The following is a 15,684-nucleotide window of genomic DNA, read 5'->3' as shown; positions in this document are numbered from 1 at the left end:
TTATTTTCCTCTGTTATGAGCTATAGTTATTTTGTGGATAGATCCATAAATTGAAAAGATATTGACTGTTGAAATTTTTTGGGGTCATGTTTTCCTGTGAAATTGCGCCTGCTATATCACCACTTTCTGCAATCAACATATTAGTATGAAATTTTGCTGCTTTGTACACTTTATTTTCATCAGTTATAAGCTATAGTTTTTTTGTGGATAGATCCATAAATTTAAAAGATATTGAGTGTTGAAATATTTTTGGGTCATGGTATCCTCTGAAATTGCGCCCGCTGTATCACCACTTTCGGCAATCAACATATTAGTATGAAATGTTGCTCTTTTATACACTTTATTTTCCTCAGTTAAAAGCTATAGTTTTTTTGTGGATAGATCCATAAATTGAAAAAATATTGAGTGTTGATATTTTTTAGGGTCATGGTTTCCACTGATATTGTGCCCGCTATATCACCACTTTCTGCAATCAACAAATTAGTATGAAATTTTGCTGTTAAATAAACTTTATTTTCCTAAGTTATAAGCTATAGTTTTTTTGTGGATAGATCCATAAATTTAAAAGATATTGAGTGTTGAAATATTTTTGGGTCATGGTATCCTCTGAAATTGCGCCCGCTGTATCACCACTTTCTGCAATCAACATATTAGTATGAAATGTTGCTCTTTTATACACTTTATTTTCCTCAGTTATAAGCTATAGTTTTTTTGTGGATAGATCCATAAATTGAAAAGATATTAAGTGTTGATATTTTGTTGGGTCATGGTATTTTCTGAAATTGCGCTCGCTATATCACCACTTTCTGCAATCAACAAATTAGTATGAAATTTTGCTGTTAAATACACTTCATTTTCCTCAGTTAAAAGCTATAGTTTTTTTGTGGATAGATCCATAAATTGAAAAGATATTAAGTGTTGAAATTTGTTTGGGTCATGGTTTCCACTGATATTGTGCCCGCTATATCACCACTTTCTGCAATCAACAAATTAGTATGAAATTTTGCTGTTAAATACACTTCATTTTCCTCAGTTAATAGCTATAGTTTTTTTGTAGATAGATCCATAAATTGAAAAGATATTAAGTGTTGAATTTTTTTTGGGTCATGGTTTCCACTATATTGTGCCCGCTATATCACCACTTTCTGCAATCAACAAATTAGTATGAAATTTTGCTGTTAAATAAACTTCATTTTCCTAAGTTATAAGCTATAGTTTTTTTGTGGATAGATCCATAAATTGAAAAAATATTGAGTGTTGATATTTTTTAGGGTCATGGTTTCCACTGATATTGTGCCCGCTATATCACCACTTTCTGCAATCAACAAATTAGTATGAAATTTTGCTGTTAAATAAACTTTATTTTCCTAAGTTATAAGCTATAGTTTTTTTGTGGATAGATCCATAAATTTAAAAGATATTGAGTGTTGAAATATTTTTGGGTCATGGTATCCTCTGAAATTGCGCCCGCTGTATCACCACTTTCTGCAATCAACATATTAGTATGAAATGTTGCTCTTTTATACACTTTATTTTCCTCTGTTATGAGCTATAGTTATTTTGTGGATAGATCCATAAATTGAAAAGATATTGACTGTTGAAATTTTTTGGGGTCATGTTTTCCTGTGATATTGCGCCTGCTATATCACCACTTTCTGCAATCAACATATTAGTATGAAATTTTGCTGCTTTGTACACTTTATTTTCATCAGTTATAAGCTATAGTTTTTTTGTGGATAGATCCATAAATTTAAAAGATATTGAGTGTTGAAATATTTTTGGGTCGTGGTATCCTCTGAAATTGCGCCCGCTGTATCACCACTTTCTGCAATCAACATATTAGTATGAAATGTTGCTCTTTTATACACTTTATTTTCCTCTGTTATAAGCTATAGTTATTTTGTGGATAGATCCATAAATTGAAAAGATATTGACTGTTGAAATTTGTTTGGGTCATGTTTTCCTGTGAAATTGCGCCTGCTATATCACCACTTTCTGCAATCAACATATTAGTATGAAATTTTGCTGCTTTGTACACTTTATTTTCATCAGTTATAAGCTATAGTTTTTTTGTGGATAGATCCATAAATTGAAAAGATATTGACTGTTGAAATTTGTTTGGGTCATGTTTTCCTGTGAAATTGCGCCTGCTATATCACCACTTTCTGCAATCAACATATTAGTATGAAATTTTGCTGCTTTGTACACTTTATTTTCATCAGTTATAAGCTATAGTTTTTTTGTGGATAGATCCATAAATTGAAAAGATATTGACTGTTGAAATTTGTTTGGGTCATGTTTTCCTGTGAAATTGCGCCTGCTATATCACCACTTTCTGCAATCAACATATTAGTATGAAATTTTGCTGCTTTGTACACTTTATTTTCATCAGTTATAAGCTATAGTTTTTTTGTGAATTGATCTATAAATTGAAATGATATTGAGTGTTGATATTTTGTTGGGTCATGGTATTTTCTGAAATTGCGCTCGCTATATCACCACTTTCTGCAATCAACATATTAGAATGATTTTTTTCTTCTTTTATACACTTTATCCGTGATGGCTAACTTATGACACGCGAATTCACTTCGGGTGACCCGCATCGTCAGAGGTAAAAAGTTTTTATATAATTTGTGGAGTACTTGGAAGAAATTACAGTATTTATCGAGGATAAGTATGTGACAAATTTAATACATCTTTTTTACTATTGTTGCAAATATCAAAGATTTATGAATGTTTGTATTTGTGACTTGGTTCCAGAGTTATTGTAGGGTTTTCCTAAATAAATGTGCGAGTAAAATGTATTGTAACAGATTTTTTTTGGTAACGTTTGGAGTTTTTATATTTTTTAGAGAAACTTTCATGATAAAGAATGGGTAACATTTAATATTTTCTGGCATACTAATTTCGCGTTAATCAGAATTCAAACTAATTAGAAGTTATAGTAATAATCACGAGTTATTATTCGCTTATATTCTCTAATTGATTGCCTTTAACAAAAAACAATAGTCGTTCTAGATCAATAATATAAATTTTCAGGACGCTATTGAATTAAACGAGAAATCCCAGCTACTGTAGAAACCTTTTTTAAAAACAATAAATCTCTAAAAGAAGATTTAACGTATTCTTACTTTTTCATTTGGGAAATTAAACAGGTTACCGCTTTTTTACTCTGGATTCATCAGCGGCCATTATGTAATAAAAATAAAAACATGTAAAAACGTACAAGCAAACAAATCCTATCTAACTCGTAATAACTTGAACCAAATGCAGCTTAATGGAACAATTCCGTAATACGATATTCTTGTTCCAAAAATAGCAATAAAATTACAAGTATTTGTTGATATTATAACTGACATGGAAAATATTCATCAAATATACAACTGTCTAGTTCAGTAATGTGTTTGTTAATTTAAACTGTCAGTTGCAATAACATCACTTCTTAAGATTTTTTTAATATTTATTTTTTTTTATCCAATTTGTTATTTATTTTGTAATTATAGTAGGTAAAGATAATAATAACATCAGCCTGGTTACACCATAAAAGGTCCTTGGCACTACTCAGATTTTAACGTTTCTAAAAATTAAGTAAATTTTAATTAATATAGACAAAGCTGATCTGAATTAGCATCTGAACCATGTCTATAACTTCAAGATTTCGCCAAGATTATTGTAGATGGAATTCTTTATTAAAGGTATAAGCTGAATTTCTGCGGATAAACCGTGTTGAAATTCAATTGAGCATTCAAACAATTACTACTCATGTGTTAAAGAGACTATATTTTGCTTCTAGATCTATTCTAAATATAATAAAATGCAATACGCGGCATGGTATCCAATCTGCTGAAAAGATAACTGTACAAAGAAATGGAAAATTACTAAATACTTCTAAGAAATATCACGATGTCACTCTTAAATTATAAGTTGAGCCGTTTATTTTGAAAGTGGGGCAAGACCATTTTTTTAAAAAAAATGAAGATAATGGTAATTATAGATAAAACTTAGTAAGATCTTTTTGTCTGTAAACAATTTAGAGTTAAAAAGAAATTCAGAATCCTAATATTTGGGAGATGGAAGTTTTAGTTCTTAACAATATTGTAAATATGTTTAATTTGAAAATGGTGCAAGTCCATCTTAGGTTGAAATTATTTAACCGTACAGCAAAATTTAACTCCGGTTGCTGTATGGTGAAGCAAATGTGATGGTTTAAACATCATGTCTTATCTATCTATCTTTGGTATTGGTAATCGGTGATTATACAATATTTAATAATAATAAGTACATCTTAATTTTGTGTTTCGATAATAACACCAACATCGGGAAATTTTAGTACTATTGGCAACACTGAAAAACTGTAAATTGTATAACATTCGACTTATATTATCGGCTATCAAGTTGTGTTGTTTTGCGCTCGGTGTACGAAAAAAGTTTCATTACTTGAAAATTAATAACGGATTGTGGTTTATTTTATAAAAAGAAAAAAAAGCTGAAACCGATTACAACGGTAATTATAACTCTGATGCGTCTGAAAGTGAATTTGGTAGGTAACAAATATAAAATAAAAATACTTTTCTGGGTAATAACGCCATTTCAATAAAATCCTCATTTGCAAGTAATTTTATTATGTTTGTAGAAATAAGACCCATGACAATCGGTAGTAAAAGAAGAATCTTGGAATCAGAATCTGAATACGAAGGCAATTCGGACCAAAATGATTCCAAAAAAAGAAGAAGAATAGTTGAACTATTGATTAGTATTTTGTTTTTATTGTTAAAAAAAGACTGATACGACTGAAATATTATCCATTTAAATCAACGATTACAATAATTCATTAATTTTGAAAGTGAGGCAAGTCCATTTAGTTATAATCTTTATTTTTCTTAGCCAGCACTATAAACACTATTGGATTATAAACTTACATTATTATCTGACATCACAAAATACAAAAAATATGTCTATTAATATTTAACAATATTTTAAATTTATTGAAACGCAAAACCTTAAATATCTCGAAGTAACAAAAAATGGACTTGCCCCACTTCCAAAATAAACGGCACATATATTCCTTTTAATGATCTCCAATGCCAAAATTTGGAGTAAAACTGTGAGCCCCCCTGCACCGTAATTCATTAGATAAGATTGGAAATTCAAGTTTAAGTTTAACGAAACTTAGGTTTCTCCGAGAAGCCATCTCAGTAAGCAGCTTGGTGCTGAAAGATGCAATTAGCAAATTAGCATAAATACTGGGTGGTTTTACTGGTGCCACAGAAATCAAGGTACTTCTTGACAATTCCAGTTGAGTAAAAAGGGAAATCTTTGAAATTACCTGACTTAAATGAAAACTCTTTCATTTGAAAAAAAAATGAGTTTTCATTTAGGAGTTAGAGAAAAGTAAAGACAGAACTTTATCTTATTTTCTCATTTTTTTTTTTCTTTGATAAAGGAACTCAAGATAAAAAACCGAAATAATATTAACTTCAACAAGGCATGAATCCTAAAACAATACTTTGTTAAATTCGACATCAACAATGACTCCTTGGGGTGTGTCCGGATGCTGGGAATGAAAGAAAGGAAAAAAAAATCTTTAACTGAATATAAACCTTAGTGTGGGGTGTATTTCCACCATAGATCGTATTTCTGGGGCGGTTTGTTTATCTCCAGTGAAGAATGTCGTTTCATATTTTCCAGGACATAGATAAGGGGGCTTTTACTTCATTTTATTAAATAAATTTCCAAAAGTAAATTAAGCGCTTTCTATAATTTATTTTTTTCTTTATTTTTCTCAAGGCATTTTTTTATATCCTAGAATCTAGACCAATGTTTTGGCCAAATAAGTTTTAATTTTAGTTTCCAAATTCAAATCGAATTGTGTTTAGCTTATAATTAAATGAGCTCTTCGGCAATAAAGAAGCTGTAATTAAGACTAGTTTATTAATCTCCTTAACAAAAACTTACAGTTTTAAAAGTTAAGTATAAGGGTTATTAAACGCCAAAAGGTACACAAATCAGCAGTTCCCAACATTTCATTAATACTTCATTGATATAATTTAAGTAATTTTACTGCATTAACTTTTCCTTCACATTTTTTAGAATTTATTAGATGTCACAGACCCTTATGCTGGCCATTTTCGTCTACAAAATATTTACTCAAGTAGCACACCATTTAACTTAGATTGACTGTAATATCTATTTATCTATAATAATCAAACTATTAATCACAGGTGAAAAAGAAAACGTTATAAAAAATATAAAAAAAATAAGAGGCTAAAAAATTCATAAACTTTTTTTACATCAATGATTTTATGCATTTATTTTTATTTTTAAATAAAAATCATTGGTTTAAGTTCATTCTTCGATTAAAGTAATTGTTATTTTATGTTGTAGTCAAACGTTTGTAATAATAAGTAATAAATAATCTGGCTTTATCGCAAATAATATAGTTTTCTTCAATTACATTCTCCATCTAGGTGTTCTTCCCACAATGTTATATATATGTAATATAAAATAAAGAAAATAAAGATATGCATATTTTTAGGACAGCTAATTATTCCAGTATTTTACCATAAGTAAAATTAGGGGGACTAAATTAAATTACAATTGAGAAATGAGTAAATATTGTTGAATAATCTACTTGTTATTAAATGTATGTTATTTGTGCTCACGAATATTTCGGTAAGACGAATTTAAGACTGAAATATTGTTTTGAATCCTCCGTGATTGAAATTTAAAAAGTGGCCGACTCTAACTTTGTTTTTTTCTACTTTAACATGCATGTATATGTGACTACTCAGAATAATTCATCACTCATTTTATCATAATTATAATAAAAAAATATTATGAATGAACTGGCCAGCATAAGGGTCTGTGACATCTAATAAATTCTTAAAAAATATTAATGAAAATTAATGCGGTAAAATTACTTAAATAATATCAATGAAGTATTAATGAAATGTTGGGTACTTGCTGATTTGTGTACCTTTTGGCGTTTAATCAACCCTTATACTTAACTTTTTAAACTGTAAGTTTTTGTTAAGGAGATTTTTGTACCTTTTGGATAGATTTTCCTTTTTGTCTATTAGCAAAGTTACGTCTGCTTTACAGATTTTTTAAAATTTGGAATAAGCTATTCTATCATTATAACCTGATAAGGTGTTAAATCGGAACAGTAACTACCACTGGAGAGATCTTTTTAAAGAATGGTTATAGTTGCGGTCCCCAAACCATCCTCAATAACCATTTATTTGAGAAAGCGTTTTGAATAAAATAGGAAGGTATTTGTACGTAAATAGCAAAATTAAACTGCGATTTCAGTACTTCCTTTTAAGAGGAGCAAGAAAAATAAACTGCGATTACAGTACTTCTCCCTAAAAGGCAAAGATTTTGAATCGAACGACAATTCATTGATGTAAATCGGTTCACTCATTGATAATTTTAACGATTGCAGTACTTCCTCTTAGTAGGTGTAAGAGCATGATGGCACTTCACAGCCACGTAGAGGAGCTTTAACCACTTATTTGAGCTAAATTTTATCAAAATCGGACTAAGCTTTGTAGAAATATTGGTAATAATAGTTTTAGAAAGGGCTTTATTTGGGTGGGGCGAACTCCCCTCCTTATGAGGCATAGCGTCGAGACTTTTAAAGTACAAATCTGTACAAAATTTCGATTCGAATGACACTTCATTCATGAAAATCGGTTCACGTGTCGATAATTTGAAACGATTGCTATACTTCCCCTTAACAAGTGTAAGAGCAACATGATTGGTTTACGCCAGGGTTGTTAAACTGGCATGAGGCCCGCGTCGGCCTCATGTAGCTCCCCAGGGTAATTTTTTTTGTGACCCACGATGTTCTGAAATAAAATGAAAATAGTCAAAAACTATTTTGAAGAAAATAGCGCTTATTGGAGATCTAGGAAGCCAGTAAATGATACGTATATATGGCAGTGATTCTCAATCTTTCATTTTTTTTGTCGCGGCGGCACACTTTTAACAATTTCAAAATTTGGCGGTACACTAACAGTAACAGAAGTTTAAAAGTATTTTACTTATCCCATAATACACTGTGTATAATACAGTAGTTTATGTTTATTTTCAATATAAAATGAAATAATATGTACTACAAAAAACAACAGTATACAGTATGTTTATTAAGGGATTAATTACAAGTTAATAATAAGAATACCTACTTTTAATGAGAAATTTGAGCTTGATGTTTTTTGATAATTTCGTTCATATTTGTTCGTTGGTTATTGGGTGGCCAACAATTCGATCGCTAGGCCAGTTTTGGTCGATCGTCGATCGCTCGTAATGTCTAGGGTGGAATTCCGTGTACCATGGTCTTTGAAGCGATTGTAGAAGACAATGTAGCGAATATATCTATTCTTGTTTCGGATCTACATACCTATGCGAATCGGCATTTTCATACTTGAAGCTAACGAAGACTAAACAACTGAACTGATTCCCATACTCATTATTATTATCATTGTCCAGGATATACACCTAATTATGATTCCTTGGTTAGAGACATGCAAACTCAGTCTTCCCATTAATGTTAAGGCAACAAAGTAAATTCTAAATCTGTCTTTATCTGTAGCTACTTTGAATTAATAAATATTGTTAATAATTATCCACATTCTTTTAATTGCCCTGGATGTGAGTTTTTTGGCCCTTTAAATAATTATTGTTGTTGTTGTTGTTTACGCAGGTAGATGAGCCGTACACCTATATTTCAGTACGAGGTGTACTCAGCGAGCTATTGATAGATTAGCAAAAAGTAGGTCATATTATTCTTTCATGATAAATTTTCCTGACCCAAAAAAAACGCGAAAGTGAAATATTGAAATCAAATTATCAGCCATACTGTGCATTTTTATAACAACTTTTTCATATTTACGAACAAATAGTAGGTACAACAACTTATACATTGCAGTTGATAAAAAAATTAAATTGCATTTTAAGTTAGTAAAAATCTATCTTTAAAAAGTGTCGGAAAATCGAATTTTCAGAGGTACCGCATGCTGCGGAATGCTGCTGTCAAAAGTTGGGTCTGGAAATCTATTTTCTTCATGAGCCTATATCCCGAAAACTTAATAAGTGATTTAAAAAATAGTATATTTTACTTATCTACCCATAACTCGCTGGAATGCACCTTACGAGGGACGTTTGAAAAGTCCGTGCAAAAATAAAAACTACTTAATTTTTTGGGGTAAACCTTTTTTATTTTTCAACATAGTCTCCTTTTAGGCTTATACACTTCGTCCAACGCTGCTCTAGTTTGTTGATCCCTTCCGAATAATAGGATTTGTCCAAGTCTGAAAAATAGCCATTCGTTTCTGCAATCACCTCCTCGTTTGAATAAAATCTTTTTCCCGCCAGCCATTTCTTCATATTGGGGAACAAATAGTAGTCCGAGGGAGCCAAGTCTGGAGAATAGGGGGGGGATGTGAAACGAGTTGGAACCCTATTTCCATTAATTTTGCGACCACAACTGCTGAGGTGTGAGCTGGTGCGTTGTCGTGATGGAAAAGGACTTTTTTGTGGGCCAATCGTGGGCGTTTTTCTTGCAGCTCGGTTTTCAAACGGTCCAATAACGATGAATAATATGCACCTGTAATAGTTTTACCCTTTTCCAGATAGTCGATGAGGATTATTCCTTGCGAATCCCAAAAGACAGTCGCCATAATCTTTCCGGCCGAAGGAACGGTCTTCGCCTTTTTTGGCGCAGATTCCCCCTTGGTAACCCATTGTTTAGATTGTTCTTTGGTCTCAGGAGTGTAGTGATGTATCCATGTTTCATCCACAGTGACGAAACGATGCTTAAAGTCCTGCGGATTCTTCTGGAACAGCTGCAAACCGTCCTTGCAACACTTCACACGATTTCGTTTTTGGTCAAGCGTGAGCAATCGCGGCACCCATCTTGCGGATAGCTTTGTCATGTCCAAATGTTGATGCAAAATATTATGTACCCGTTCATTCGAGATGCCCACAGCACTAGCAATCTCACGCACCTTCACTCTTCTGTCATCCATCACCATATCATGGATTTTATCAATGAATTCTGGAGTAGTAACCTCAACAGGGCGTCCAGAACGTTCAGCGTCACTTGTGCCCATATGGCCACTCCGAAAATTTTGAAACCACTTATAAACTGTTCTAATCGAAGGTGCAGAGTCACCATAATGTTTATCAAGCTTCTCTTTAGTCTCCTGAGGCGTTTTGCCTTTCATAAAGAAGTGTTTAATCAACACACGAAATTCTTTTTCGTCCATTTTTTGAAAATCACTCGACTTCCTCGATTCAAACGAATGCCAAACACAAAGAAATAGACCGATCTGGCTGAAACTTGGTGTGTGTTCTTCCAAAAGATGCTACTAACTAAACATAACCTCGATACGCGCCAGTAGTGCTATCTCTCTGACTTTGCACGGACTTTTCAAACGACCCTCGTACACTGAAACACAGTGTATGAACATAGTATGCATTTCACACCTCTTCTTCGCCCCTTAGACTACGCCTATGACAACAAGTCGATCGCGACACACTTTTAAGATAAAAAGTAGATCTTATATACAGCAAAAGTTGGCCATCCCTGGTATAAATGATAATGCTACTCCTCATATCGTCTTCTACAATTTAATATATAATTTTTATTGTAAGCATTTCTAAAATTTGGTGACACACTTCAAAACTTTCGCGGCACAGTGGTTGAGAATCACTGAAATATGGGGTTAGTTCAAGTAAGTCGTAAATCCGAAAGGTGGGAATAGGTCTGAATGTTTCATACTAAAGTTGCAATACTGTTTTTACAAGGGAAAGATTTCCTAAATTAAATTACAAAATGTTTACGTGAATTCTTATTTCAACTTAAATGTTAATTTTGATATTATATTCTATTTTCATTTATATAATCATTCTCTAGCGATGTGTAACACAGATCCCGTTAAAATTCTCTGAGAGAGTGTTCAGTTGACTTGGCGATTGGATTAAATAAATATTATTATGGACCAGCTTACTTAAAAAACATTAATTTAAACGATGCGTCAGTTTTAGTTCAGCATGCAGCTCTTAACCAGTCTGATTGTCACTTCCACACACAATCTTCGTAATTGTCAGTACAATGTACGCCTATTATTATATATTATTATTATATAATAGCAATTATACAGACTGTTTTTGTTTTAATTTTCTGAAAAAGACATTAAATAATTTCTTTCCAACCTATAGATGCCAAATTAAATCTCTTAATTACTATTTTATACATAATTTATACATAATACACAATTATTTGTGAAGTCCTTTGAGAGATCTGATTCTTCAGTTTAATTTTGTCCGCTTTCAATTTTCATATTTTGTACGTCAATAATCATAAATTCCAATTTTTACTAAATGCAATAAACAATACTATAAGCGAATCATAGTCTAATATTCATAGTTCAATAGTTTAATGTTTGTTGCAACGGAAATAGTAAACTACAAACGGAAATCCGAAATCAATATCGTTATTGATATTTGTATACAAAGGTACTTATGCAAATGTAATTTGAATTAGAGCGTTCACATACATGTTTATATGTAAACAGATATGTTTCAAATAAACCTTAGGGACCAATCAAAATGGACCATCTATATTCAATAAAATACGTGAAATCACTCTCCCAGTAATTAAAGATAAACTTTTAAATCTAATACAATCTTTACATTATCAATCAGTGTTATTAATTCATGTTATTGGATATGAACATTGGTAACGCGAAAATTAAAGGCCAAAATTGATAAAAAAAAATAATATAATATATTCTTATCGGCCTTCATTAGAGGACATGGATAGGAAATAATACGTCACGATAAAACTAAATTGAATCAATTTCAGCACAAGCAAATAAGAGGGTCGTTTGAAAAGTCCGTGCAAAGTCAGAGAGATAGCACCACTGGCGCGTATCGAGGTTATGTTTAGTTAGTAGCATCTCTTGGAAGTACACACACCAAGTTTCAGCCAGATCGGTCTATTTCTTTGTGTTTGGCATTCGTTTGAATCGAGGAAGTCGAGTGGTTTTCAAAAAATGGACGAAAAAGAATTTCGTGTGTTGATTAAACACTACTTTATGAAAGGCAAAACGCCTCAAGAGACTAAAGAGAAACTTGATAAACATTATGGTGACTCTGCACCTTCGATTAGAACAGTTTATTAGTGGTTTCAAAATTTTCGGAGTGGCCATATGGGCACAAGTGACGCTGAACGTTCTGGACGCCCTGTTGAGGTTACTACTCCAGAAATCATTGATAAAATCCATGATATGGTGATGGATGACAGAAGAGTGAAGGTGCGTGAGATTGCTAGTGCTGTGGGCATCTCGAATGAACGGCTACATAATATTTTGCATCAACATTTGGACATGACAAAGCTATCCGCAAGATGGATGCCGCGATTTCTCACGCTTGACCAAAAACGAAATCGTGTAAAGTGTTGCAAGGACGGTTTGCAGCTGTTCCAGAAGAATCCGCAGGACTTTAAGCGTCGTTTCGTCACTGTGGATGAAACATGGATACATCACTACACTCCTGAGACCAAAGAACAATCTAAACAATGGGTTACCAAGAGGGAATCTGCGCCAAAAAAGGCGAAGACCGTTCCTTCGGTCGGAAAGATTATGGCGACTGTCTTTTGGGATTCGCAAGGAATAATCCTCATCGACTATCTGGAAAAGGGTAAAACTATTACAGGTGTATATTATTCATCGTTATTGGACCGTTTGAAAACCGAGCTGCAAGAAAAACGCCCACGATTGGCCCACAAAAAAGTCCTTTTCCATCACGACAAAGCACCAGCTCACACCTCAGCAGTTGTGGTCGCAAAATTAATGGAAATAGGGTTCCAACTCGTTTCTCATCCCCCCTATTCTCCAGACTCGGCTCCCTCGGACTACTATTTGTTCCCCAATATGAAGAAATGGCTGGCGGGAAAAAGATTTTATTCAAACGAGGAGGTGATTGCAGAAACGAATGGCTATTTTTTAGACTTGGACAAATCGTAGTACTGTTTTGATAACCTTCTCTCTTTGAAACACACGCTTTAAGAATACAGAGTATTCTAAAATTTGTAATTTCATAACTGCTTTTAATTATCATCTGGATTGATGCTTTGTTGGTGGATTAGAAGTTGGGAATAATTTGGGATGGAAATTCAAGTAGAGGAAGTAGAGGAAATTTCCGGTACGGCGTGGATTTTGAGTGTTAATATGTAAAAAAAGGAGAGTAACTTCTTTTCGTAGGTCATTTGGATCGATATGTTTGTTCGTTTAGCAGTCAGAACGTCCTATATGGGCGCTAGTGAAATGTAATGAGCAAATTGCCAGTGCAATATCAGTTTGCAGACAAGATACAAGAAAACTGTAACCTTCCCATCTATAAGAAGGCTCCACAAGCTGAAAAGAAGTTCAAATAAAGTAATTAATAAATAAATGCCCACCCATCAAGACTCAAGATCCAAATATAAGCCATCTGCAGGCTGAGATGGCCGAGAAACGCTTGCAGCAATTATGGTGAGGGACTATAACATAGTAGAAGATAAAATCTCTATACCAAACTCATTAATCAACCTATGATCATGGAAGAAGATACGAAATCAGTCAAGGATGAAACATTTTTATCTTTCTAGATGTTTAAACAAAAAATTCGGGCACAAAGTGTACACTAAACTGCAAATATATTTACCTTAGATTGAAGAGATATAACTTGAAATTACCTGAAACAAAAATAAAAGAAAAGATTATATACCTAAGTATACAATATACGATATAAATTCTAAAAAAAGGACAATGCACAATACTTTTGGATTTGTTTAAAATTATAAGTTCCTTGATATGATACTTCAAAATAGTGCAAAAATTTTATTGGATATATAAAAAATACAATAAAATTTTGTAGCCTCGATATCAATATTCTGTACATGACTCCGTCTACTCTACATTGCAGCCAACCATACACGTTGGTTAAACTGTATTCTGCAGAACGTCTAACTATATTACTGGAAAGACTTGAAAAATAACATATATTTATATATATTTAATGTTAAATATCAAGATGTCAATAAATAAAGAAAAAGGATATAAGTTCATTGGAAGATATAGAAGTTTTAAAAAGATGTAAAAATTTATGAGAACCTATAAATAAGTCATCGTGAGCTTCCTTTAGTTATATAATCAGTTCAACTTGGACTTTAACCAAATGACCTTGCGAATGAAATAGATTTTTTGATAATTTTTAGAAATCCTTGTAGCATATGGACTTTGTCCTCAAGCTAATGTATTACGATACTTAGGACTGTACATTGGACAAGAGAACCCACATACTCGACTGAAACGACAAGAACGTGAACAGACGCTACAAGCTACTTAACCAGACTACTTGACCGCAGATCTAAACTCGACTTGAATCAAAAACTGACTATTTACAAGACACTGATAAGACCGATATGGACATACGGAGCAGAAGTGTGAGGCTCAATCAAACCCTCGTAACTCCAAATGCCTGCAGGCAATGTAATCCAAAATCTTACGGAAAATACTGAATGCTCCATACTACATTTCTAACCTTACCATACACACTGACCTTCACATCCTCTTTGTCTGTGATCTAATAAAGACTCGCTACCGTAAATTTCACAGCCTCCTTGCTCTCCATCCTAATCCTCTTGTACAACAACTCTCCTCTTCTCACCTTCTAGACCAGTGGTGGGTAAACTTTTTTTAATGGGGGGGCCACAAAGTTTAAGAAATTCTAGAGGAGGGCCAGAATTATAGAAAAAATGCATTTTGTGTTAAAGCTTTTAATCATAATATTATAAAAACATTACAGCATTACACACTTGTGTAACTACGCGGCTAGTTTAGCTTCACCTATAGGTTATGCATCTATTATTCTACTAAGTAGAATCTACTTTATACTTCTCGACTGTCGAAACGTAATTATAGCGGGCCATATACTATCCATGTCGATGGACCCTCGGCGGGCCGGATTAAATACTTTCGCGGGCCGGAGTTGGCCCACTGTTCTAGACAATCGTCTAGAAGCGAAAGTGGCCTAGGGACCTACTGATGTGAGTGTAGTATCCATCGAGAAAGATTTAATGGGTGATCGCTCTTAACAGACCTTCACGTGAATTTAACCAGTATGATCAAATTTACTTGATGCAACATTTGTTGTAGTTGTAAATAAGGCTAATAAAGTGAAAAAATAACAAATTAAATCTAAATCAAAATAAAATCTTTTCTAAAGAAAAGATAATCTAAAGAATTATGAAACCGAACGAATAAAAAGATAATGATAGAAGTTAAAAAAAGCACAAGTGGACAAATTATTAGCCCGTATAATTTTACGAGTCGAAGTATAAAGGCAAATTCTGACGTATAAAAAACGACTGAGGCGAGAACATGGCCAGAAATGACTAATGACCTAAAATTGTCATTTGTTTTTATTGTTTTTCTTTTTTTTTCTAAAGAAGGGTTTACATCTGCAGCATCCAAAGTTGTATCTTTTATGGTGTTAATAAGAAAAAATCTGTTAAGGGCAATTCAGTCTTTTACTGAGAGTTCTATTTAAATCAGATCTAATCTTTTCCGTTTTATTAATTACCAGTAGCAATTCTTAATTAGTGTAGGTGTTCCATCGTTTTGTGCTACCGGAAAA

At 32.8% G+C, this 15,684-nt stretch overlaps 1 protein-coding gene and 1 long non-coding RNA gene across 3 annotated transcripts in view; one reads left to right on the top strand and one right to left on the bottom strand.

Annotated features, from left to right (window-relative positions):
* Window positions 1-15,684, top strand: part of LOC141447053 (uncharacterized) — a 289,468-nt gene that overhangs the window by 166,784 nt on the left and 107,000 nt on the right. The gene's annotated exons all lie outside the window — the stretch shown is intronic.
* LOC141447041 (5-hydroxytryptamine receptor 1-like) overlaps window positions 1-15,684 on the bottom strand; it is a 590,328-nt gene that overhangs the window by 521,224 nt on the left and 53,420 nt on the right. For both annotated transcript variants that reach the window (XM_074114185.1, XM_074114188.1), the window contains exon 2: window positions 13,711-13,741. The gene's annotated coding sequence lies outside the window, so the exon portion shown is untranslated. The remainder of the gene's footprint in view (window positions 1-13,710; window positions 13,742-15,684) is intronic.

This window comes from Rhodnius prolixus, unplaced genomic scaffold (genome assembly GCF_049639745.1).
Source record: "Rhodnius prolixus isolate KJV_2025 unplaced genomic scaffold, Rpr scaffold_7, whole genome shotgun sequence".
Taxonomy (NCBI): Eukaryota; Metazoa; Arthropoda; class Insecta; order Hemiptera; family Reduviidae; genus Rhodnius; species Rhodnius prolixus.
This window is presented reverse-complemented; position numbering and strand designations above follow the sequence as displayed.